This window comes from Cervus elaphus, chromosome 33 (genome assembly GCF_910594005.1).
Source record: "Cervus elaphus chromosome 33, mCerEla1.1, whole genome shotgun sequence".
Taxonomy (NCBI): Eukaryota; Metazoa; Chordata; class Mammalia; order Artiodactyla; family Cervidae; genus Cervus; species Cervus elaphus.
In genome coordinates this window covers 49,067,690-49,095,580 of record NC_057847.1, presented here as the reverse complement: position 1 = coordinate 49,095,580, position 27,891 = coordinate 49,067,690, and the positions used below count along the sequence as shown (strand labels likewise).

Below are 27,891 nucleotides of genomic sequence, written 5' to 3'. Positions count from 1 at the left end.
TTGATGTCTTTCTCTTCATTTCATCACTTTCTGGGTCTATAAAATTCCCCCTACCTTTCAGTTTTTATAACACAAGGGATAGGAATTCTGTATTTTTCATTCTTTATGTGAAAAAAAAAAAACAACATTTTTTTCAGTCTGAGGATTTTTTTTTGGGGTCCTATATCCCCAGGCTGTTGTTGTTGTTCTGTTTGGTGGAGGGAGAGGGTTAAGGAAAGGGGGACAGAAGGCCACGTGTTTGCTGAAATATGTGGATGCAGGGAGAAGTTTTGAATAAGGAAAATATATATTTTCAGTGCTGTTCCCCACTAGGGGACTGTTGGAGCCTTTGGTGGTGAAGAAGTGGTTGTGCTGGTTTAAGAGGAAAATACTACTGCAATTTGCTCTGTGGTTTCTTTCCCAGGATCTACGATAAAAACCAATGATCTGTGCGAGAAGCCACAACACTGTGATTACCCTTCTCCACTCAGAATTATATGTCTTCACCCTAAGCTTCCTGCATTATAGCTCACATAGGCTTTTTTTTTTTTTTTTTGGCTCTTTGCCCCTTTTTGCTTATTTCTGCCTCATTTTCCATATGCCTCTTTACATTAAGGTGTCAGACGAGTCATCTTGAGCCACAGAAGCTAGGCGGCCACATGTGTGGCTTTTTCAGGACAAAGTTCTTCTCAGGTTATTCTCAATCTGAGTTGATGTAGCATGAGATTGTGTCAAGTTCAGCAGTGCAACTCAGTGATCTGAGATGTCTATCTCCTGCCCTCTGCTCCCTTCACCATCAGCTTTAATGAAGACCATAGAATTGAAAGGGTTTTGGGGGTCTTTTTCCTCAAGGATAATGATCTCAAGTGCGGAAATGCATGTGATAGCATCCTCATTGGTGGTTACTCCTCCATCCTCTCCTTGAATGATTCCATGGGCAGGGTGCTCCTCAATCTCAGGCAGCCCATTACCTTGTCAGGCATTTAAAAACTTGACCCCAAGTAGGTCTCCCTGCAGCTTTTATGAAGTCATCCTCTGAAATTACTTTCTCCTCTCCAGTGATTTGTAAAGTTACTAGTTCAGGTTTAACTCTCAATCTCCCCCTCCCTTCACCAAAGTTTTCATTTCTCTGGCCAAACAAGTGTAGCTCTCTCAAATATTATAATTTAGGCAAAGTTTTTTGACCTCTCACCATCCTCGATATTTTGTTCTATAGGCCGTCTAATTAGAAGTGGATGTTGTATTCCAGAGGTGATCAAGACTCATGAAGAGGAATTTTACTTGACTGAGATGTTGTGATCTAAAGATGAGACTCAGTTGTACATTAGTTTCTTTAAGCAGCCTTTTTTTGTTGTTCAGCCGCTAAGTCGTGTTCAACTCTTTGTGACCTCAGGGATTGCCAGGCTCCTCTATCTTCCATTATCTCCTGGAATTTGCTCAAAACATTTGCTCATGAAGCAGAAGTAGATGTTTTTGTGGAACTCTGTTACTTTTTCTATGATCCAGTATGTTGGCAATTTGATCTCTGGTTCCTCTGCCTTTTCTCAACCCAGCTTGTACATCTGGAAGTTCTCACTTCACAGACTGTTGAAGCCTAACTCGAAGGATTTTGAGCATTACTTGCTAGCATGTGAAATGAGCACGGTTGTGGTAGTTTGAACATCTTTCACATTGCCCATCTTTGGGATTCGAATGAAAACAGCAACACTATGTATATAGAGCTTCCCAGGTGGCTCAGTATTACCAAAAGAGTCGGATATGATTTAGCGACTAAACAACAACTAAATATGTAAAATTGTAAGTCTTTATATTTATATATATATTCACACACATACATATATATCTTATCTATCTATATTTTTATAAAAAATCATGTGTGTATATAATGTGTATGTGTGTGTATATATATGTATATATTGAATGACATGGTGTTTTTAGTTACTATAAAATTCATATAAATTAATTTGTCTAGTAAGGTCGTGGTTATTCTCTGCCTATGCTGTTGATAATCTAAACCAAAATATATAATTTTATATTTAGTGTTGTGTAGATTTCAGCTTCATGATATAATGTGTCAAGAATTTTTTCTGCCATGAAACAGTAGCTGTCTTTCCTGGCTTTCTGCTCTCAGTAGGTTTCATAGGAAATCTTATCTTCATTCAAGTAGCTGATAAAAACACTAAAACAGCATAAATAAAGACAGAATTCTGTAGTACTACCGGAATGTTTAGGGTTGCAAGTGAAAGCGTTAAGTCACTCAGTCATGTCCAACTCTTTACGACCACACAGACTGTAGGCCACCAGGCTCCTCTGTCTGTGGAATTCTCCAGACAAGAATCCTGGAGTAGGTTGGCATTCCCTTCTCCAGGGGATCTTCCCAACCCAGGGATTGAACCTGGGTCTCTTGCATTGCAGGCAGATTCTTTACCATCTGAGCCACTAGTTTGTCTATAAAAAACATTATTTGGCAGCTCATGATTTGCTGTTGTTCCCATAATGATAAAGAATTTTATGTACTGAGTTGCCAAATCCAGGTCATGTGTGGAATTTCACTGATTTAATAGCCTATATTAATTTAATAGCCTATATTAATTTAATAACCATATCACAAAAGGAGAGATTGGTTTGGCTATATTTTACATTACTTTACCCATCCTAGACCTTACTAATCACTTCTTTCTTCTCTCTTTGCTCATAGACCAACTGTTTACTAATCTGCACTTTTGTTTATTCAAATTCAGAGAGGTTTATTTGTGAAACTTCAGTGTCTAGTACAGCACTCAATATATGTGACATAGTTCTTGCGTTTAAAAAGATTATAGTCTAGTGAAGGAAAGAGATATATAACTATAATTACTCTGTTGATAATATACATATATGCACATGGATATTTATGTTACTTATATAATAAAGATGGAGTTTTATAAACACAGTATAGTAAATAACACCTAGTAAAGATATGTCCAAAAGATCATGGACAAATGCAATTTGGGCCTTGCAGAATAAGGAACTAATAGTTTTGGAAAGGATAGAAGCCATTCAATGCAAGGAATAAAGTCTTCAAGGATAAGGGGCCTGTGCCTAGATTCCAGACCCTGGCCTGCCTGACAACATGACCTCCAGATTCCCAGACCTGTGGCTTGCACTTGATCATGTTAACTGCTGTTTTGTTTTGTTTTTGCCTTTTCCTTAACTATCAGACTCACAGATTTCTAAACAAAGTCTGATTTTTTGGTTTTGGGGCATTTGGTATAACCAGGTGACTATAGGCAGTTGACAGGACCTGTCCGGTAGCTGCCTACATTCTAGCATGACAAGCCTCCCATAGATACTGTGGAAAGCAGTGGTGTTATGACCCTAAAAGTTGTCACATGCAACCATATAGGATTCATGTCTGACAAACTTTAAAATTAGGTAGTGCCTCTGTTTTAAACCAGTAACTCTACTGAAAAGATACCTTTCCCCATCCAGATATCCACTATCCTCATGCCCTAGGACATCAAACCAACATTACTTTGAAATATCTCATCTCGTTTCATCCATAGTTGAATTGTTCGGGAAGATTTGAAGTGGATCAATTCAGCTGTGTTTGCATTTTCTAGAGCATGAAAAATGGTGTTTCACTGATTACCTGTGGAGATTGAGGAACCATCAGCCCAGTGTCTTAGATTGCGGGTGGAATTGGTAGTTAGAGAAACAGCCTCCAAGCATGGGAGCTGAATAAATTCAGTTCATGCTGCTGCACAGAGAGAATAAACCTGGAATACCACAACGGTGTTTTCTTCAAACGCATTTCTGGCCATTCCTCATTTGCTGAAGAAGAGCTTTGTTTTTCCACGTTGGCCCTATGTTTCCATCAAACATGTAGCCAGTTGGCTAAGATAGTAACTTGCAAAGCTGGCTGGAATCCTGCTTTTAGCATCCTGGCAGGAAAAAGATGTTTGTTACAGTTGGGTGCCTTAGCTGTTCTTCCATCTGGCCGTTTCCTCCTGTCTCTCACTCCCCTTCACCTTGTTTCTTTGGGAGCCAGCAGTGGCACTAGCGATAAAGAATCCTCCTGCCAACGCACGAGATGTACAGGAGAATGTAGACGTGGATTTGATCCCTGAGTGGGGAAGATCCCCTGGAGGAGGGCATGGCAGCCCACTCCAGAATTCTTGCCTGGAGAATCTCATGGACAGAGGAGCCTGGCAGGCTACCGTCCATAAAGTCACAGAATCGGACATGACTGAAGCGACTTGGCGTGCGCACATGCACAATGCTGTGGAAGTGTGATGTGTTATTCGTTCAGGTGTGTCCAGACTCTCTTCGACCTCTTGGACTGTAGTCTGCCAGGCTACTCTGACCATGGAATTTTCCAGGCAGGAATACTGAAGTGACTTGCCATTCCCTTCTCAAGGGGATCTTCCCAATCCAGGGATCAAACCTGGGTCTCCTGCATTACAGGCAGATTCTTTACCATCTGAGCCACCCGGGATGCCTCTTTACTGTCTGACTCATTCATTTTATATGAAAAATGGATGTAAATGACTAAGGGCTATGAAACAGATTATGCATTGCATTTTGGCTGAGAGGGTGGGCATTTTGAGAGTCAATAGCAGGAAGCTTTGCAGTGAGTTCTGCACGGGGTTGGAAGAGATGGCTAGTATTCTGTGAAGAAATCTCACACCTGTCAAGCACTGTGTTACTTGCTTGCAACAAGCTGCTCCAGCAGGCAGTCCTCAGAGTCTGCTTACAGGACTGAGAGTGATTCAGCTGAATCTGCCACCTGAACAAGAATAAAGCTCACATGGTGTCAACTTCTTATGCTACCTGGCCCTATTCTTTGCCACAATCAAAAGTTAACCTAAAAAGGGAACTAACATTTATTGAGCACTTACTGTATGCCAGGCATTGTGAAACATACATAATAGTTCACCGAATTCTCACTCTTTCTTATTTACTTCTTACCATGCTGAGCACCAAAGAATTGATGCTTTTGAACTGTGGTGCTGGGGAAGACTCTTGAAAAGTCCCTTGGACTGCCAGGAGATCCCACCAGTCCATCCTTTAGGATATCAACTCTGAATATTCTTTGGAAAGACTGATGTTGAAGCTGAAGCTCTAACACTTTGGCCACCTGATGCGAAGAGCTGACTCATTGGAAAAGACCCTGATGCTGGGAAAGATTGAGGGCAGGAGAAGGGGATGACAGAGGATAAGATGGTTGGATGGTATCACCGACTCAATGGACATGAGTTTAAACAAACTCCAGGAGATAGTAAAGGGCAGAGAAGCCTGGTGTGCTACAGTCCATGGGGTCACAAATAGTTGGACATGACTTAGCAACTGAACAACAACAGTCTTGAAATTGAAAGTTTACCATCCTGATTTATAGATAAGGAAACCAAGATGAAGAAGTTTAGCAACTGGCTCAAGTTAATCAGTTTCTGACAGTGATGACCAGACCTTGAGTTCAGGATCTAAATAAGGTTTCACTGACTCCAATTAAATCCAGTACACCAAACCTTGAGGAAAACTTGTGTTCTTCTGGGGGTTGGAGATGTAAGTACTCAGGCTGAGAAACAACTGGGCTTCCAGCACAGCTTTTTATATAGAATGTGACATATAGACAATGACTTGTTCTTTATTGCCATCCAATAATGTCAAAGCTTTATAGAAATTGTAAGATACTGTAATGACAGCATCTTGTCTCTGCTGTGACCTAGAGGTCAGTGTAAAATTAACTCAGTTTTCTATCATTCTGCCCTCTCCCAACTCTCCGAAAGACCAAATAGTGCAAACTGTATGTGCTGTCCTTTTGTTCTTTAACGGTTGTCATGTCTGACTCTTTTGTGACCCCATGGACTGTAGCCCACCAGGCTCCTCTGTCCATGGGATTCTCCAGGCAAGAATACTGGAGTGGGTTGCCATTTCCTCCTCCAGGGGATCTTGCCAGCCCAGGGATGGAACCTGCATCTCCTGCATTGGCAGGCAGATTCTTTACCACTGAACCACCGGGGAAGCTCATGAGCTTGTCCTCTAGCCTATGACAGACACAGAAGTGACTGAAACCATGCAGAAGTTGTGCCCTGTTCACAGAGCAGAGTCTGCGAAAATTAAAGACCTCTGCATTTCCAACAACTTCAGGCAGACACTGGCAGCTGACTCAGCTTGCTTTTCAGATTTTTTTCTCTGTTTAAACTTGAGAAATGCCTTTAATGTTTTCCTCCTGATGATAATGCATTGTAGATAAGATCTTCTAAGCCAAACAGCTGTTTTTTGAGGTCCTGAAAGCCTGTCAAAGGTATTCATTTTCTTTCTGAACACATGGTGTATCCCTGCAGTTACTCAAGCCAGTAGGTCTTGTCAATAAATCCACCAAAGGCCAGGCCGGTCTGCACAAAGCATACTTTACACCTTCTCCAACAGGATGAAAGGCAACATTTTAGAGCTTGGTACAGTGGACGTTATCTAGCTCAAGAATAAAAGTGTACATCTATCAGTTTTCATTCTTGCCTGTCTGCTGCAGTGGTCAGAAGATTATTTATTGTTCCTTCATTTGTTGTTGTTGTTCAGCTGATCAGTTGTGTCTGACTCTTTGCAACCCCATGAACTACAGCACACCAGGCTTCCCTGTCCTTCACCAACTCCTGGAGCTTGCTCAAACTCATGTCCATTGAGTCAATGATGCCATCCAACTATCGTCGTCCCCTTCTCCTTCTGCCTTCAACCTTTCCCAGCATCAGAGGAAGTGAGTTTTCTAATGAGTCGGCTCTTCGAATCAGGTAGCCAAAGTATTGGAGCTTCAGCATCAGTCCTTCTAATGAATCTTCAGGATTGATTTCCTTTAGGATTGATTAGCTTGATCTCCTTGCAGTTCAAGGGACTCTCAAGAGTCTTCTCTAACACAACAGCTCAAAAGCATCAATTCTTTGGCACTCAGCCTTCTTTATGGTCCAACTCTCACATCTCACATACATGACTACTGGAAAAACCATAGCTCCTTCATTAGCTAATTTGTAAGTACCCACGCGTGGGGCCAAGGAAGGAGAGTCCCAGACGTGTTCTGTGATCTCAGAACCACTGACTACTGGTGGGCAGGAGAGAGAAGTGCATGCTGGGAAGCCCACTTTCCTGTCCCACAATGATGCTTGAGTGCTATTTGTTCAGGAATAATCGAAAGGGAGGTTTGTGCATACAGTTACCAGCCAGGGGATTTTCTCCTGGCATAATTATGGGTCTTCCGGGGGATTAGAAAGCTCTGCAGTTATGCAGATGACTTGCAAAGGCAACAGGAGATATTTTACTACTCAAACCAAGTCGAGCTATCTCAATAACCCAGCAGCTAGCTGACAGTGCCAATCACTATTGTAAAATCAGGAGCTTTTGTGTTAGTGAATTGCTTGTGAAACCCAAAGAGCTGGGTAACTATTTTAAGGAGATTTTTATATTTCTGACAGAGGTGATTAAAAAACAGGCTCTACTGCTCATATCAGCAGATAGACTGCAGACATCATATTTCGCCCAGATTGCTAACTAGGATACAGTTCTGTTTGCAGTATTGGTGAGTGCTGGAAAAGTCATTTTGATTTGTCATTTGGTAAACTGGGCATTCTGAATATGAAGGAGTTAATCAGTTCACAGAGGGCTGTCATTAATCCATAACTTACAGGCCCTTTTGGAAATGTCTTTTGCCACTAGTGTCATTGCAGGCAAAGTCACAGTCCCCTCAGAATCCTTCATCCCAAAATGGTCCCTTCCAGTCCTGCCAGGGGTGAACTCAGCTTGCACTGTTGGTTTGTATATCATCTGTATAGACTCCAATTTTCCTAAATTTACAGTCAGGAGCATAGTTAGTTTAGGAGTTTTTTTAATTAGATGAGATAATTCACAAAACTGGTAAGAAATCTTTCAACCTAAGTTAAAATGGAAACAGCTATATCTTCAGTAGAAATTGTCTGTAGAATTCTGCCACCTTTGTTTATTTTTCTTGACAGTATGGAGAGGAAATACCAGAATTGAAAGTCTGTCCCTTAGTAACTGGCAAAAAGGTGTGTTCTGGTCTCCCTAACTTTTCTCTGGGTATATTTAATCAGTGTTTGCTGTCAAAGAAGAGAAATGTCTAGCTTCAGCAAAGACGCTTTGTCCGTCTCGATAAACACGGCTAAGGTGACAGCAGGCCCTGTGTGAAGAAGTGAAGGGAATGCTTTTTTTTTATGACTGGAATGCAAAAAGACAGATTTACTAGGGACTCTGCCGGGCTTTTCTCTGTAAACTTCCTGATTCAGCGGGTGATGCAGTCTCAGGTACCTTATGTGCTGTTACACAAGTGAAACCAGCAGATTTAATGACTCTGTGCTTCTGGGTCATAATTCTTTGGTAACAGTGAGAATCTCAAACCTGCAGCACTCCTTTATCTTCCCCAGGGCACAGACATTTCTCTTTGTAAGGTGGGGTTTTGTTTTGTTGTGTCTTTTTGCCTTAGTCTCCAAGAAGACTATAGTGGGGAAAAGAAATAAGCCAGTCTTGAAATATGAACGAGTCAGAGAAAAGTATTAACCAGACTCTTGCCTTATTAGAAGTTCCCTAAGAGGCTTAGTGTGGGAAGAAGCTCCAGTAGGCATCAGTCCCGCTGTTCTGAGGCCAGCCTGCTGAGCATGTGCAGGGGCTGTATCCCCGTCGTGGTCCCTGCCACCTGTGTGGGTCGGTTTAGGGCACTGGCTTAGGCCACAGGCACAGTAGAGGACCGGGTGGGATCCTGGCCTGGGGCTTCAAAGTACATTAAATGGTTTTTGCTTTCTGAGTTCTCAGTTGCCCAGTTCCCCCACCAGCCACCCCTGGCTTTACTGAGGTGAAATTGACAAAATTGTGTTAAAGGTGTATAACATGGTGATTTGATATGCATATACATACATATTGTGAAATGATTACCACAATTAAGTTAATTAACACCTCCATCACCTTATATAGTGACCATTTGTAATGGTGAAAACACTTCATAAAATTTGCTTTCTTAGCTAATGTCAAGTATGCAACACAGTATTATTAACAACAAGTCACCATGCTGACCATTAGACCCCAGAGCTTATTCATCTTATAACTGAAAGTCTGTGTCCTTTGATCAGCACCTCCCACTCCCTCCACCTTCAGCCCCTAGCAACCACTATTCTACTCTCTAGTTTATGATTTTGACTTTTAAATTCCACTTTTAAATGATAGTAATACACTAGTTGTCTTTCTTTCTTTCTTTGGCTTATTTCACTTAGCATACGGCCTTCCAGGCTCATCCATGTTGTCACAAATGGCAGGATTTTCTTCTTCTCTTTTTTAATGTCTGAATAATATTCCTTACATATGAATCCCAAATGTATATACTACACTTAAAAAGAATTCATTCATTAGCTGACAGACTTAGATTGGTTTCATATCTTGGCTATTATGAATAATGCTGCATTGAACATAGGGGTGGGGGCAGATATCTCTTAGAAATACTGATTTCATTTCCTTTGAATATATACCCAGAGGCAAGATTGCTGGATCATATAGGAGCTCCATACTGTTTTCCATAGGAGCTGCATCTTTACTATCCCACCAACAGTGGACAGTGTTCCTTTTTCTTTACGTTCTCCCCAACAATTGTCGTCTCTTGTGTTTTTGATTGCTAACCATTCTAACAGGTGTGAGGTGATATCTCATTGTGATTTTGATTTGCCTTTCCCTGATGACTAGTGATGTTTGTGCTCACTCAGTCATGTCCAACTCTTTGCAACCCCCATGGACTGTAGCCCACCAGGCTTCTCGCTCCAGGGGATTTTTCCAGACAAGAACACTGGAGTGGGTTGCCACTTACTCCTCCAAGGGGTTTTCTTGACCCAGGGATCAAACCCACATCTCTTGTATCTCCTGCATTGGCAGCCAGATTTTTTACCACTAGTGCCACCTGGGAAGCCCCTAGTGGTTTAGCACTTTTCATGTACAACAGAGGATAAGGTGGTTGGATAGCATCACTGACTCAATGGACATGAATTTGAGCAAACTCCAGGAAATGTTGAAGGACAGGGAGGCCTGGCGTGCCGCAGTCCACCATGGGGTCACAAAGAGTCAGACATGACTGAGTGACTGAACAACAACAAATGTACCTGTTGGCTATTTGTATGTCTTCTTTGGAAAGTATCTCTTCAAGTCATTTGTCCATTTAAAATTGGGTTATTTGGGGTTTTTTGCTGTTGAGTTGTATGGGTTCCTTATATATTTTGTATCTTAATCCCTTATCAGATACTGGTTTACAAATATTTTCTCCTGTTCAGTAGGTTGCCTTTTCGTTTTGTTGATTGTATCCTTTTGCTGTGGAGCCTTTTCAGTTCCTAGTTTAAAGTATTAATAGTTATAAATGCCCCTCAGGTGGCTTCACTTGCCTGTGACCTTGGGCCAGGCCCTGCATCTCTCTGTCCTGTCTTCCTCATCTGTTTGTGGCTAGGATTGGACTGAATCAATGGCTTTTCGGTTGTTTTAAGCCATGGAACTCCTTACCCATATGAAATTTTGTGAAATATCCAAATAAAAGCAATTTTATAAAATCAGACCTATTTTCAGTTAAGTGTAGGTGAGGGATGCAGAGTACCTCCCACCCTATTCAAATCTCCTTCATCTGTTGGAGCTACAACAGCTTGTAATCAGTTCAGCCTGATAATAGCCTGGCTGAATGCAGGAAGTCAAATGAAAGCCTAAAAATGCAGGTAATTTTACCTTTGTCAATCCTAAATGCTTGAGACAGCGTATTTTATAAGCTTTATGTCAACCAACCTAAAATGACTTAATCCATCATAAATTTCCAAGCACCAGTCATCCTCCTTTTATATGCCCTGTTCTTGTAACCAGAGTATTTTTAGCTTTGCTGTTGTTAATGACGTGCAAATGAACTGGGTGATAAATTCCGTAAAGCATGTTCATCTCAACATTTTAGAACTATGCCAGGTCATTCCTCCCCCCAGCCCCCCGCTCCTGAATTCCAGAAACTCAGACTGTTTGCCTCCCTACCATCCACTCCTCTAACCCCCTGCTGCTAGAACACCATGTCCCCTTTCTTAACCTCTATTGTCTCCTTCCAAAAAAATAGCCTGTTTGCTAGAAAGATGAAAACTCAACTCCTGATTTCAACTTTCTGCAAATTCCATGATTATTTAATTTTCCTATCAAGCTGTATTTCCTACTTCCTTCTAATATACGTCTCCTTTCAGTAAGTTGTTCCCTCCCAATTCTCTGCCTCCAAGCCCATGGTCATGTTCTTTGCCTATTTCTCTCTTTTTCTTTCCCCATGAAGACCCCATATCCTTTCTGTTGCCTACCAGTACCCTTTACAGCTCACCTTTCACATCCTTCCACGCTCCTTCCTCTTATTCAGTGGTACTTAGCAAAGAAGCAGCGTGAGGTGGCACCAAGATTACAGAACAGAGAGGCAATGTTAATACTACTATCCTGGAACTCTGCCGCTTATTTGCAAGGTGCCCTTGGCTACCTTGGACCTCACAGTTTCCTCGTCTATAAAATGAGGTTAATAATGCAGTATCTCCCTTGCCTACCTCACCATGTGGTCATCAAAATCAAAAGAACTATTGTATGTGAATGTACTCTATTATCACTTACTGTACCCTAAAGCACTTTTTATAATTATTAATCATCTCTGCCCTGTTCTCACTGTAGTCATTTCATGTGTGATATCTAGTCCCAGTAGTTCTTTAGGATAAAGACTTTTCTTAAATATAAAGTATAACTCCATTTCAACTCTGAAGTGGTCATCACATTGCTGACCACACAGCAGGTACTTCATATGGATTTAATAGAATTTTGATCTCTGGTGTTTCCCAAGAACCTACTATTTTGGATGTGCTGGCAATAGTGGTCATTTAATTATCAGATGGTTATTTGAATTTCTGGCGTCTTCCCAAAGCAAGATTGAAATTCTAAGGATTTAAAAATGGATGTGGGAGACCTTAGAAGCAGGGTTGAATAAGTTGTTTGGGTGAGATGCTCTCTTAAAAATGAACTCAAGGTAGAACTCAGTTCTTGGACCAGTTGTAATGAGTCTGATAGTCATCACTACAGCTTGTAAAAATTCTGTGTGTGTTATTATAGTTCCCTGTGCCGTACAGTAGGTCCTTGTTAGTTATCCATCCTATATACGTGCTGCACTAAGTCATTTTTAGTCGTGTCTGACTCTTTGTGACCCTATGGACTATAGCCCGCCAGGTTCCTCTGTCCATGGAATTCTCCAAGCAAGAATACTGGAGTGGGTTGCCATTTCCTGCTCCAGGGGATCTTCCCAACCTAAGGATTGAACCCACATCTCATTATGTTTCCTGTATTGGCAGGCAGGTTCTTTACCATTCCCAGACTCCTAATTTATCCTTCCCCTACTTATTTCTCCATTGGTAACCAGAAGTTTTTTTTTGATATCTGCAAGTCTGTTTCTATTTTATAAATAAGTTTGTATTATTTTTTAAGATTCCACATATAAATGATATCATATGAAAGTAAAACAAAACAACAAAAGAACTTCAAAAAACTCCGTAGATGCTCACAACGGACAGGGAGGAAGTGCCAGTGAGTGAGGCTGCCTCTCAGACACTAAGGACTACACCACGTTTCACTGAGGAGACTGCTTCAGTCTGAAACAGCAAAAGAGCCCTTTGCTGGCTTTAGCTGATGACACATTTTAGCAGTCCACATGAATTTGCATCCAACTTTTCCAAGTCAAAATGGGAAACAGGTTCTTATATCCATTGTAAGAGTCAGGGCTCTTGGTGCTCAGTAAGGTGATGGCAAATGCTTCATGTAAGTGAAAATTATTTTATTTTGAATCATACGGAAGTATACTGTTTCTAAAAGGTATCTAAAGTGCCTTCAGGAAAATAAGCTAAACCTGTCGTGACAAACACCTTGGAGGACAAGGACATACTGGGTACCTCTGACTACACTGGACATCTCACTTGCAATGAGTAAACTGGTCATCAGTGAAACTTGATTTTTCCAAGCCTGTCGTATCTAGTGTACCTTATGCTTCTGGGAGCATTGAACTTTGTTGGAAGGGTGACGTTTCTGAGCCGAGAATGAGGACATGAGGGCTCTGAAGTTTGCTGGAAAACAGTGCTGGGCTACCCAGTTCCTAGTTCAGGATGTGGACACAGCCTCAACATGCTCCCTGTCAGACCACAGGTGGCAGTGTGTCCACCCCCATTCATTTATTCTGGTGATGCCTGTGGAAAGTCACAGCCAGCAAGCTTCTTTTTCTCTTGTTAAGAAAAAAACATTTTTTCTCTAGACATTTCTTTTGTTGAACCAAACTAAACATATGTAGATTTGTTCCTTGCAGACTTGCTTATTTCTAGGAGACTCCCTACAGGATTTCAGCATAAATAATACACTTCCCTACCTACTACAAGCTACAGGGATCACTAGAAATCATTTTATAAAAATAAATGGAACAGAGTTAGTAATACTGCACAATCCAGTGTTATCTATAGCAACCTTCACCTATTTGCCATTTGTGCATAAACTGTCTTCATCACTGTATTCAAACTTTAGGGCATGGACCCTGTCTTACTTAAATTTTTATTTCTAGCTCCTCATATAGCGCATAGTAGGCATTCAAGAATGCCTATTAGAGAGAGTAGCATTGACATATATATACTACCAAGTATAAAACAGACAGCTAGTGGGAAGCTGCTATATAGCACAGGGAGCTCATCTCAGTGCTCTGTGATGACCTAGAGGGGTAGGGTGGGAGGAACGGGGAGGGAGAGGCTCAAGAGGAAGGGGATATATCTACACATATGGATGAGTGACGATGTTGTATGGGAGAAACTAATGCAACATTGCAAAGCAATTATACTCCAATTTAAAAAATATAATAAATGAAAACGAGGTGTGTGTGTGTATATATATATATTTGTGTTTACACACATATGTGTGTGTGTATATATGTATCAGTTTTCCATTTAAAAAGTTTGTTAATACTTCCTCAGCTAAGAAAAACTCCAAAGATAAGTTTGGATGGATGGTGCTGACCATGACACTTCTATTCCAGTGCTCAGCATAATCACTCACACAGAGGAAGCCAAATCCATGGACTACATGGTGTGGTGCTGCCGTGGCTGCAGGACATTGCCAGATTTTCTTTGGTCTGTTTTGCAGGGCCCCGGAGAAGGCAATGGCACCCCACTCCAGTACTCTTGCCTGGAAAATCCCATGGACAGAAGAGCCTGGTAGGCTGCAGTCCATGGGGTCGCAGACGAGTTAGACATGACTGAGCGACTTCACTTTCACGCATTGGAGAAGGAAATGGCAACCCACTCCAGTGTTCTTGCCTGGAGAATCCCAGGGATGGGGTTGCACAGAGTCGGACACGACTGAAGTGACTTAGCAGTAGCAGCAGCAGCAGGGCCCAGTGAGCCCAGACCCAAAGGAATTCTAGCGACAGTGCTCTCTCAACTCTGTCTTGAACTACCATTGCCAGAAGGTATAGGAAGTTAAGTAGAAGCCTAAGCAGGGCTGACAGTATTTTAATATAAAACCACATCGCAGGTCTCAGTAAGGTATTAAGTTCCTGCAGTTCTGAAATTTTCCTTGAAGGATTTCATAACCAAATTAAACTTGTGAGAGTGTTGGTTATTGCTCCCACTACTGTTTTCTCAGAGCAAACTCCTGATTCTATGTCTATTTGATACTTTTATCTGGTATTTCAATTGCAGCTTTTAACTGTTTTAAGTTAATGGTGAAAACTCACTAGTATTTGCTATAAAATATGTACTAAGAGCGTGCCTTGTCTTTTCAACATTCATTTTATTGAATTATAGTTGATTTACAATGTTATGTTAGTTTTCAGATGCACAACAAAGTAATTCAGTTATTTATATATATTCTTCTTCAGATTCTTTTTGACTATAGATTATTACAAGATATTGAGTATAGTTCCCTGTGCTGTACAGTAGATCCTTGTTGTTTATTTTATACACAGTAGTAGCTGTTAATCTCAGATTCCCAATTTATCCTACCCGCTTCTTTTTTCTTTAACAACCAAACTTTATTTTCTATGTTTGTGAGTCTCTTCCTGTCTTGTAATTAAGTTAATTTGTATAATTTTTTAAGATTCTACATATAAATGATATCTTGTATTTTTTTTTTTTTCTGAATTCACTTAGTACAGAAATCTCTAGGTCCATCCACGTTGCTATGGATGGCATTAATTCATTCTTTTTTATGGCTGGGTAGTATTCCCTTGTATATCTGTGCTACATCTTCTTTATCCATTCCTCTGTAAATGGACACTTAGGGTGCTTCCATGTCTTGGCTATTTTAAATAGTGCTGCTGAGAACATTGGGGGTGCATGTGTCTTTTTGAATTAGAGTTTTCATCTTTTCTGGAGAATGCCCAGGAGTGAGATTGCTGGATCATGTGGTAGCTCTATTTTTAGTTTTTTAAGGAAAACAGTGGCATTTGTGGTAAAGAACCCACCTGCCAGTGCAGGAGACATAAGAGATGTGGGCTCGATCCTTGGGTCAGGAAGATCCCCTGGAGAAGGGCATGGCAACCCACTCCAGTATTCCTGCCTGGAGAATCCCATGGATGGAGGAGCCTGGCAGGCTACAGTCCAGAATTTCCTAAGAGTCAGACGTGACTGAAGTGACTTAGTGCTCATGCATCCTCATTTCAGTGTGGTATGTGATATGTATATCCCCTATCCAAGTGTTTTATTATCAGATCCACTGTCCCATCAAGTGCCCCTTAAAGGAAAAGGTGACTGTACTTTTTATACCTCCTTTCTTCATTCCACAATATTCAGCAAACACTTGGGCCCCTGCTCTGTGCCAGTCCCATTGCTGGAGATGCAAGGCTCCTCCTACCTTCAGGGAGCTTAAATATGATGAGAGAGGGAGACAGATACTGCCTGTGGGCACACCTTCTTCTTCCCATTGAAGAATCTGAGGTCTGATGCATGGTTGCGTGGGCTGCTGGGGCATTCAGGGCTGACAAGCAACATTTATCAGTGGACTGAGTAAAGACATATCAAAGAGAATAATTGTTCAAGTTTGGGGCTTCAGACCCTAATGTCACATTAACCTGGAAAAATAGCAGCAGTGATTGCCATCAGCTGACACACCGCCCCCAGACAGAGTGGGTATTCTAGGCAGGCCAGGCCTCCTGTGAGCAGAGTCAGGAAAATATCCCTAATTAGAGTAGCTCCCTGAGCTGGTTCATAATTTGCTTAATCACACTCACTTCACTAAACTATGGTTTTGGTTTTAGGGGGGAAAATGCAAGGTTTGGGGAAAGGGAAAGGAAGCAATTAGAGAGAATACAGACTGATCCTCCTCCCTAGTCAGTTTGGGATTGGCAGAAAAGACAGCAAATGACATCAATGACCAGGTGTAAATATAAGGAAGCTGATTTGGAAAATGGGTCCTTTGAGTCTTGTTTGGGTGTGAATCATTGAGATCACAAAAGAAAGCAGCTGGTAAGTTCCAGAAACCTTTTTTATGTCAGCCTAGAATATGAATAATACACTAAATGGAGTGTAGTGCATATATTTAAATATTTATGTTCAAATGACTGTCATTTTTTAGCCTGCTCTGCCATGGTCCCATGACTGGATACAATTGCTTTTAAATGATCATTTTGTAGATGCTTGAAAGACATTGTTCAGAAGATGAAAATCACAGCAAAGCAAACAAAGAAAATGCAGAAGAAACCATTAGAAACCAAATATGTCCATCCTGGCCAACTCTATTTAAGAAGTTTTGAAGGCAGACTAGTTGTAGGGATTAAGATGGAGGAGTTTGTAATTAGACCTGAATTTTAATTCTGTTTGTGATATACTAGTTCTGTGGTTTTGAGTTAAGTTACTTTTCCTGTCTTCAAATTTCAAACTCATCTGTGAAAAGGGGATAATAATAGTACCACTTCACAGAGGTGTTGTGAGAATTAAATGAATTAATGGTGTTCAGTGCCTGACACCCATAAGCCCTCAATAAATGTCAGCTTAAAAAAAGGAAGTTGTCCTACATGAGGGCTCATGGAGGAAACCATTAGCAAAGCATTGGAAAGTCTGACCTCTGAGAGGAGCATCTGTGTTTTAGGGAATGAAGCTATGGTGGTGAATAAAACCATGTTGGGCATGTGGTAGTGCTCTGTAAATACTGATTGAATAACTGAAAAAATGAGTTGTGTGCATTTACAGTGTATAAACTGGATTATTCTATGAAATTAACATGTGCGTTTTAAAGGAAGAAAGTATAAGGCAAGAAGTAATGGGTGACAATTTTGAGTGTGGCAGAGATATATTTCAAACTTTTAGCCAGGAAAATGTTTATCCTGTGATTTCCCATTAGGGATGCAGGATCTGATTTCCTTTTCTTCTCTAAGATCAGATGACCTGGGGGAGCTGTTTGTAACGTTCTGGATGGTGTCCTCCTGACTGTCCACCCTCCGCTCTTATCCTCTCCAGTTTGCATGATGTTATGATGAGCCACTGTTGGGGAGAACAGGCACACATTGAAACTGATTAAGGATGTTCTTTCCTCCCGTTTGCTTCCACTTCATAACCCTGGGGGCTCAGACGATAAAAGAAGCCAGCCACCTGCAATGCAGAAGACCTGGGTTCTATCCCTGGGTTGGGAAGATCCCCTGGATGTGGGCACAGCAACCTATTCCAGCATTCTTGCCTGGAGAATCCCCATGGACAGAGGAGCCTGGCGGGCTGCAGTCCATAGGGTCGCAAAGAGTTGGACACGACTGAGCAACTAAGCACATGACACTCTAACATCCCTTTGTGATGGAAAAGGGAAGCTTGGAGGTGCCCGATCCCAGATCTGCATGTCTGTTCTGTCTGTGAGCTGGCCCAACCCGGTGTCTCTTCTAAACTCCCCGGGGAAGCGGTGGGCTGGTTGGTTCCGCCCCTGTCTGTGTGCGGTGTCTACCTCTGTGCCCCGTGTTCCAGGCCTCACACAGAAGATGGGGAAAGGGGTTGCTAGTCTCTGCCTAACCCTTGCCTGAAGCCATTTCTAAGACAAGACGTGATGAACAAATACTGTCTTTGGAAGAAGATGTACAGATTTGCCAGGGAGAGAATGTAGGTCTGGGACCTCCTGGCTACAGGATCGTATAAATCACTCAACACTAGTAAAGTCAAAGTTTTGAAAGTAAATAATTTCCATTTGTACCAGAGCTAATTAGTCTAAGGAAAATGGTGACAGAGATGCATTCTGTAACTTCTCAGGCAGCCCTGGAAGTCTGGCTCCAAAGACAGAGTTTTCAACATACTCATCTCTAAGATGTTACAGGTAGGCAGCTCATATTTACTGAGTTTGCACTGTCTTCAGACATGATTCTAAGTGATTGTGATGTTCACTCACTCCCTTGAGGTTGTACTTTTTATTATCTTCTTTTACAGTATGGAAACTGAGGCACAAGGCGGTTAAGTGACTTGCCCAATGTTAGCACTAACTCTCAATACTTGATTCAACGTGTGAGGAAACTGAAATGCTGAGAAACAGGCCACGAGCTAAATATTTAACTTGTTACTCAGCTAAATAGCAATTTCCCCCCTAACTGTGTGCACAAGGAGCCATTGCATCCTTTCCTATGGGAGTGGGTTATAGAACCTCTGAAGCCGTCATGTGGAGATGGGGAGCTGCTGAATTCTGAGATTTCAGAACCTCAATTGGAGTCCTGGAAGATAAGCCATTTCTCATAGTTCAAAGAGCCTAACAGAAATTGCTCTTTAGGGGCAATAAACAATGTGGGCTAATGAACATAAAAAAAATTTTGTGTGTGCTTGTCAAAATTCTGTACATCATATTAAGGTAATTATTTTTTGTGGAACATGCTTTTCATGGCAGTTGTGCATTTTGTTTTACATCTTAAAAACTGGTTTACTGATTATCTTCTACATTGTTGTTGTTCAGTTGCTCAGTCATGTCTGACTCTTCGTGACCCCATGGATTGCAGAACCCCAGGCTTCCCTGTCCTTCACCATGTTCTGGAGTTTGCCCAGATTCATGTCCATTGAGTCGGTGATACTATCTAACCATCTCATCCTCTGCCGCCCTCTTTTCCTTTTGCCATCAGTCTTTCCCAGCATCAGGGTCTTTTCCAATACAGTTTATTTAAATCCTTCTAAATATGGAATCTGGGGTCTGGACTATAGGAATGAAAAGGTTAGAACATATTGGCCTGCAATGAGAGGGATGTGTTGCTAATAGTCAGCAGTCATAGTAGATTCAAATGGATAGACCACTCCTGTTCTGCTGGGAGGCAGTGCTTCCTGGCTGTCATCTCCCTTTCCTACATTCTTAATCCGCTGTCATATTGCAGACAACTGTGACTGTGTTCTTATTAAGATCTCAGGGGCTTTCCCAGTGGAATTTGCAAAATGTAATTAAGATGGTGACTTGTCTGGGACTCCCATCCCTACCACTAAATGATAGCATTTTTACTTGGCTCTGAAATGTTTTTGTATCATTTGCTCTTTGGATTTACAAAGTCCCTGGTTCATTTAGAGAGAACTGTTGAGCTTTAAATGTACAGTAGGTGCTTATCCATAAACTATAGAGCCACTCAAACCCTGTTGTAATTTAAATTTTGAGTAATTATGCATTCATGTTGATCAAAACTCAAAACAATGAAATGAGATGTGCTTTGAGAAGTCTCCATCCCACTTCTGTCCTCTTATTAGGTGTATTAGTTACCCCTGTCCCTCCACCTACAGGTCATCACTTTTATTAGTTTCCTTTAAACTGTTCTTGAGTATATTTATACATATAAGTATAAATACATATAGTAGTTTTTGTTCCCTCTCCAACACACAAAAATGACACGATATTCATATATTTATAAGTATCTCTATTCATATATGTGTGTGTGTGTATATATATATATATATCCTAGAACTTTTTCACAGCAGAATATAGGGAGTAGCTCCTTTTTTTTTGGCTGTGCCATGCAACATGCAAGATCTTAGTTCCCCAACCAGGGATGGAACCTCTGCCCTCTGCAGTGGAAGTATAGAGTCTTAACTGCTGGACCGCTAGGGAAATCCCATTTTTTTCAAATGGCTGCATCATATTCCATTTTAAGTGTATATATATGTATCCACCCCCCCTACACACACACACATACTCTTTTGATGGACACTTAGGGTTTTTTCCCAATCATTTGCTATTATAAACAATGCTCCAAAGACTATCATGGCAGTATATTATTTTGCATGAAAGCAGACCATCTGTAGAAAAAATTCCCAGAAGTGAGATTTTGGGTCAAGGGTAGATGCATTTGAAATTTTAATAATGTTTCCAAATTGCTCCTTGGAGTCACATTCCCATCAGCAGTGTATGAAAATGACTGATTTCCTATGGTCTCCTCAAAAGAGTATTAGAAAACATTTTTATCGATCAGACAAGTCAAAACCTGGAATTTATAAAGTATAGTTTTAATTTATACTTCTTCTATTTGAAAAGATGGCCAGCTTACATCATGTTGTTTAAAGGCTATTTTATTCATTTTTTCCACAAAATATCTATTAATGTCCTTTACCATTTCTTCTGATGGGTTGCTGATAATTTTCTTACCAATTTTCAGTAGCTCTTTCCATGTTAGTAAGATTTTCCATTGTTTTGTCTGTGACATGAGTTGAAAATATTTCCCCAGGTTATTTGCTTTTTTTAAATGATTTTTTTTGTCATACAGAATTTATTGTTGCTTAGTGTAATTGAATTTTCAAACTTTTTAATACATTCTAAGTTTTTAATCATAGTCAGAATGGCCTTTCCCCACTCCAAGGAAGTCATTTGTATTTTCTTATATTTTTAAGATATTTTATTACAGATAATTTTAAGCATAGACAAATTAGAGAAAATAGTATAATAAGCCCCAACTACCTGTCATCCAACTTCAACAATTAGGGATATTTTGCCAATATTATTTCATCTTATTCTCCCACACATTTTGAGAATATTTAAAGCAAACCCCAGATATTATATTTTCTTTGTAAGTATATCAATATATATCAATGACATGTCAAATTTTTTAGGATATAACTTCTATTTCGTTATTATACCAATGATTCCTTAAGATTATCCAGTACCAGTCTGTGTTCAAATTTTCTTTTCTGGAACATTTATGGCTTTCTGTGTGTGCCGTATGAGGTATGTACCCAGTTATCCCAATTCAGTTTCTTATTCTTATCTTACTGGTTTTAGATGCCATTTTTTTTTCCATATAACAGACTCTCTGGTGTATTTCAGTTTGTTTTCCAGACTTTCTATTCTGTTCCATTTGTCTGTCTACTCAAATGCTGCTGCAGCACTGTTTTAATTACTGTGGCATTAGAGTCATTCCCAAATAGTAATCTACTCCAATTCATGCTATGTAAAATGGCAGAAATATACAGTCCAGCCTCCTCGGATCAGGGATGGTTCTGGTGACTTAGAAATCAACAAAGAGTGGGAGTAGAACGTGTGAGCATAAATCTGGTCCCTCAGGAAAGTAACAGCAATCACACTGTGGGAAAGTAAATAGTAATAACATAAAAGCTGGAAACATGGGACGGGTCCTCATCTGGAGCTAGGAGGAGGAAGCAGAACTGGCAAAGCAAAAAGGACATGGTTTTGGTGGTTGAAATGTGCTTCTCCCTTGGAAGCAGATAATCCTGGTTCTCTTCGGCAAAGTCAAAAAGGCCGGTGGTAGAGGAAGTTGCCGTATTTGCTGTGTCCCTGCCCTGGGAAACCCATGAGAGACATAAAGCGTGCTGAAGAGCCAAGAGGGCCTGGCCCAGTGTGTTGGGGAGACTGCCATCATTGTGCTCTGGGAAGTTCACAAACCTGAACAGGTGATAACCCTGAGCTCCAAGGCTGCCTGTGTGCTGGCTTGTGCCTCTGAAGTTGCAGGAGTGAACCTTATTGTCCCTTTCCCAGGAAAAGGATGAAGATGTTTTATTCTGAACCCTCTTTCCAGGAGACAGTATTAATTCTACCTAACAAGATACCTTTACTGGAAAGTATCTGAGAGAGGACTTCTAATATGAGTTATTATGGGAAGAGACATCTGAAGTATTTAGCAAGGGCACAGTTTCTTCTTGTGGTTTAGTTGCTAAGTCATGTCTGACTCTTTTTGACCCTATAGACTATAGCGCTCCAGGCTTTTCTGTCCATGGGATTTTCCAGGCAAGAACATTGGAGCAGGTTGCCATATCATACTCCAGGGGATCTTCCCGACCCAGGGGTTGAACCTGCGTCTCTTTTGTCTCCTTCATTGGCAGGGAGATTCTTTACTACTGAGCCACCGGGAGGGTATACCATAATACCTTTTTTTCCTTTTGAAATGCATGTATCTGCTGGACTCTGCACCATCACAAAAGTCCAGAGAATGATAAGGTGGTCACAGCACAAGGAAAAGGCCTGGATCCATAGTGAGTGGAAAGACTGAACCAGGATGACTGCGTAATGACTTCTTCCATGGCAGACACCCTTAATAACCTTTGACAGAGCCGGTAACCTCTTCATCCTCAATTTCCTCCTTATAACCTGCAGCAGAACATACCTGCTTACCTCACAGGGATATGGGGAACTCTAATTAGGTTCTGATGGGAAAGTTCTTTGCTGATGAGTCATGATATAGTGACTGTGCTAATTTGAGGCTGCATGGCCATGAGTTGCCCGCTGCCCAGACGCAGACGCCAAAGGGTAAATGGAAATCGGTCATCATCAGAGTCAGGGGAGTGGACTTTTCAAACTGAAGGAATGGGTGAAGTCATCCTTGTTCGGGCATACTCAACAGTTCCTTACTGAGTGCAAATGGCAGCAAACATCTGTGGTGGGGGCAGGAGGAGGTTAGCGAGGAGTGGCAGGCCTTGAGGTGCATGCCCCGAGCTGGCTGCTGGAGTGGCGGTTGGCCTCCTCGGAAGACAGTAGCTCAGATTTGTGACTCTTTGGACCAGAAGTCACCTTCGCCATCAGTGGTGTGAGCTGGGCGCTGGTTATAGTCGGCTTCACATTCCAGCATGGTTTAAACAATTAGAGTCATCGGGGCTCCCTCAGCCCCCCTCACTTCCTAGATGCCACTCTTACCAAATCCCTAAGCTAGCTTTCTCTCTTAGGTGTTCCTGTGAAAAGAATCTTTGTGTTCATTAACAAAAGGGGAAAAGAAAAGGGACCCCTCTTTTGGCCTCTTTGACTTCTGTATTTGCATGAAGCTGAAAGTACTTTCAAGGTGTGCTTTATTTTAAGCACACGGTAAAAGGGACTATTTTAGGCATTATCATAGAACACTGTCTCTGCCAATAAGGAGTTTTATGGTCTGGAAATTGGTACAGAATATGGATGAGATCTCAATGTACATTTCAAGCTGAACTTTTTTTTTTTTTTTAGGTGTCCTTGGGTGAGAGTAGGAGGAAGTGAAAAAGGAGGAGAAGAAAAATTTAAGAAGGGTGAGTACAAGTAGATTTGGAAGGTGAATTAAACGGCTTCTCTGGGCAAATGAGGCTGCTAAGACCATTATCCCAATAGGAACTTTTTGGACTGTGGAAGGTCTCTGGGCAAATGAGGCTGCTAAGACCATTATCCCAATAGGAACTTTTTGGACTGTGGAAGGTAAAAATCAGAGAAAAAAAATCAGAGAAAAATCAGAGGAAGTTCAGGAGAAAGTCCTTAATTTAAGTGAAAAGCCCATTGTCACATAAAAATAGTGTTGTTTATTGAAATACAAGATTTTAAGGAAGGAGAATAGGGCAAATCATAATTATGTTAATATGGAATTCTGGTTTTCAGTGAATTCATTTTTATTTTAATTTTAAAAATAGAGTTTTTAAAGGTTACTTTGCATTTATAGTTATTAGAAAATATTGGCTATATAGCCCTGTTGTACAACACATCCTTGAGCCTATTTTAAACCCAATAGTTTGTACCTCCCACTTCTCCCCCCATGCTGCCCCTCCCACCTGACTCCACTTGTAACCATTAGTTTGTTCCCTACATCTGTGAGTCTGCTTCATTTTTGTTATATTCACTAGTTTGTTATATTTTTCAGAGTCCACATATAACTGATAGTATGTATTATATTTTTCTGGTGTATTTCATTTAGTATATGCCCTCTAAGTCCATCCATGTTGCTATAAATGGCTAAATTTTATTTTCTTTTTATGGCTGAGTAGTATTCGTTGTATGTATGTAGCACTTCTTTATCTCTTCATCTGTTGATGGACACTCAGGTTGCTTTCATGTCTCGGCAGTTGTAAATAATGCTGCTGTGAACACTGAGGTGCATGCATCTTATTCAATTAGTGACTTTTAAATTTTTTTCAGTAATACCCGGGAGTAGAATTGCTGGGTCATATAGTAGTTCTATTTTTAGTTTTTTGAGAAACCTCTATACTGTTTTCCACAGTGGATGCACCAACTTACATTCCCACCAACAATGTATAAAGGTTCCCTTTTCTCCACATCCTCACCAACATTTGCTATTTGTATTATTTTTGTTGACAGTCATTTTGACAAGTGTGAAGTGACATCTCATTGTGCTTTTGATTTGTATTTCTCTAATATTAGCAATGTGGAGTTTCTTTACATGTTCCTATTGGCCATCTGCATGTCCTCTTTGGAAAAATGACTATCAAGTTCTTCTCCTCATTTTTAAATTGGTTTTTTTTTTTAATATTGAGTCCTTTGAGCTGTTTATGTATGTTGGTTATTAATCCCTTATCAGTCATATCATTTGAAAATATTTCTTTCCTTTCAGTAGGTTGTCTTTTTGTTTTTCAGTTGTTTCCTTTGCTGCACAAAATCTTTTCAGTTTAATTAGGTCCCATTTATTTTTGCTTTTATCACCTTTAATTTAGGAGATGAACCCAAAAAATATTGCTGTGATTTATATCAAAGCGTGTTTTGCCTATGTTTTCTTCTAAGAGTTTTAGGGGTTTGGTCTTACTTTTAGGCCTTTAATTCAGTTTGAGTTTATTTTTGTATGTGGTGTGACAGAATGTTCTAATTTCATCCTTTTAAATGTAGCTGTCCAGTTTTCACTTATTGAAGAAATTGTCTTTTCTCCATTGTATGTTTTTGCCATCTTTATCAAAGTTCAAGTTGATTATTATTGATTAAGTATGTGGGTTTACTTCTGGACTTTCTGCCCTATTCCACTGATATATATGTTTTTGTGCTAGTACCACACTGTTTTGATTACTGTTGTTGTTCAGTCACTCAGTGATGTCCAACTCTTTGTGACCCCATGGACTGCAGCATGCCAGGCTTCCTTGTCCTTCACCATCTCCGGGAGTTTGCTGAAATTCATGTCCATTGAGTTGGTGATGCCATCCAGCCATCTCATCCTCTGTTGTCTCCTCCTCCTCCTGCCTTCAACATTCCCAGCATCAGAGTCTTTTCCAATGAGTCTACTCTTTACATCAGGCGGCCAGAATGTTGGAGTTTCAGCTTCAGCATCAATCCTTGCTATGAATATTCAGGGTTAATTTCCTTTAGGACTGACTGGTTTGATCTCCTAGCAGTCCAAGGAACTCTCAAGAGTCTTCTCCAAACCACAGTTTGAAAGCATCAGTTCTTTGGCCCTCAGCCTTCTTTATGGTCCAACTTTCACATCCATACATGACTACTGGAAAAACCATAGCTTGGACTATATGGACCTTTGTTGGCAGAGGATTGTCTCTGCTTTTTAATACACTGTCCAGGTTTGTCACAGCTTTTCTTCCAAGGAGCAAGGGTCTTTTAATTTCATAACTGCAGTCACCATCCACAGTGATTTTGGAGCCCAAGAAAATTAAGTCTGTCACTGTTTCCATTGTTTCCTCATCTATTTGCCATGAAGTGATGGGACTGGATGCCATGAGCTTAGTTTTTTGAATGTTGAATTTTAAGCCGGCTTTTTCACTCTCCTCTTTCACCTTCATCAAGAGGCTCTTTAGTTGCTCTTTGCTTTCTGCCATAAGGGTGGTGTCATCTGCATATCTGAAGTTATTGATATTTCTCCTGGCAATCTTGATTCCAGCTTGTGATTACTGTAGCTTTGTAATATAGTCTGAAGTTAAGGCATGTGGTTCCTCCAGCTCTGTTCTTCTCAAGATTGTTTTTGCTATTTGGGATCTTTTGTGCTGCCAGCAGCAGTATTCATGGGTAGAATGTTCCCCATCATGGCTGTGACTAGTGTCTACATCCCCTTGGTGAGCTGCAGCTGTCTCCCATCTCTCTGGGTGACTCTCTTAAGACAATCAGGGAGGTCTGGCCCGGGTTCCTATCAAATTGCTGCTTTTGTCTTAGATCCTGGTTGTATGTGAAATTTTGTGTAGGCCTTTTAAGAGAGAAGTCTCTATTTCCCCCAATACTGTGAAGCTCCTGAAATTTAAGCCCTGCACGACTGAAGTGACTTAGCAGGAGCCTTCAAAGTCAAATGCTCTAGGGCAGAGGTCCCCAGCCTCTGGGCCACAGACTGGTACCTCCTGTCAGATCAGCAGCAGAATTAGACTGGAAATAACGTGCACAATAAGTGTAATCATTTGCACTTAAATCATCCCAAAACTTTCCCCCTCCCCTGCCAGTCCATGGAAGAATTGTCTTCCATGAAACCAGTTTCTGGTGCCCAAAAGCTTGGGGACTACTGCTTTAGGCGATGATCTTCCTGATGCAGGACCACACAGGCTGGGGAATTGGACATGGGGTCCAGAATTTTTATGCCTTTTGGGAGAACCTGTGCAATATAATTCTCCAGTCTGGGGGTCAACCCACCCAGGGGTATGGGATTTGATTATATCTTGAGTCTGCCTTTCCTAGTTATCTTGTTGTGGTTCCTTCTTTATGTCTTTAGTTGGAGAAGATCTTTTCTGGTGGGTTCTAGTCATTTTTTATGGATGGTTGTTTTGCAGATAGTTGTTGTTTTGCTGTGCTCATGAGAGGAGGTGAGCTCAGGGTCTTTCTACTCCCCCATATTTCCTCCTTCCTCAGTGAAATGTTTTATGTTTAAATAAACTTACATTTCTGTGTTAGGTTCTATGATGTAGTTAAGAGTACAGCTTTGAATACACTAAAGCTTCCGTGGGCTCCAGTGCTTTGTTCATCAAAATGTGTCCATTTTTCTCAGCTCTTTTATTAAATAAGATTCAGGAATTTCACCTCCCTCTTTTTCTCATTTCATGATGTTCTTCAGTGATCGTAGGAGCAGAAAAAAAGATGCATTTTGGTGGACTTATGATATTTGCATGGGATTATAAAATATTTTTCAGCTAGATTTTTCTTGTTAATACTGTCATTTTCTTTCTAAAGCCTTCATTCTCCCCTTGATTGGTTTGTAGCATAAATCCAGTTGTAACAGTTGCTGTTATACTCTCCTGGTAAAGAAGTATTGTTTAGTCACTGCAGCTATTCCTACAACACCTGACACTTTGGTTCAGTGTGACTCACTTTCTGGTGTTTTGAGACTAGATTCATAGCTTCGTCAGGGTCCTGGAAAGAACCAGATGGCAGATTCAGACTGGTGTTATTTGAGAGAAAGAGTAAGGGGCTATTTACAGTGGTTTGGGCTAGGTTTAGGGATATCAACAAAGGATAGTCCCAGCCTTCAGAGACAGCAACAGAGAAAAGCCATTTCTCTCCTACAGGCCTGAAGCTGTGAGTTGCTCAGTCATGTCCAACTCTTTGCAACCGCATGGACTGTAGCCCACTAGGCTCCTCTGAGAATGGAATTCTCCATGCTAGAATACTGGAGTGGGTAGCATTTCCCTTCTCCAGGGGATCTTCCCGATCCAGGGATTGAACCTGGGTTCCCCTGTATCACAGGCAGATTCTTTACCAACTGAGCCTCGGATAAGAAAAAAATGGTTACTGGAACCCAGGAGAAGGTAGCTGTGAAGTTAGGGACCTGACAGCAGCTGAGAGACA

General features: G+C 40.9%; 1 protein-coding gene across 7 annotated transcripts in view; it reads left to right on the top strand.

The window, feature by feature from the left end:
• The window catches only part of LYPD6B (LY6/PLAUR domain containing 6B), a 234,418-nt gene that overhangs the window by 180,480 nt on the left and 26,047 nt on the right, over nt 1–27,891 (top strand). For 5 of the 7 annotated variants that reach the window (XM_043894842.1, XM_043894839.1, XM_043894843.1 and 2 more), the window contains one exon: nt 23,380–23,438. The exons of the other annotated variants lie outside the window; for them this stretch is intronic. The gene's annotated coding sequence lies outside the window, so the exon portion shown is untranslated. The remainder of the gene's footprint in view (nt 1–23,379; nt 23,439–27,891) is intronic. 7 annotated transcript variants of the gene reach the window in all.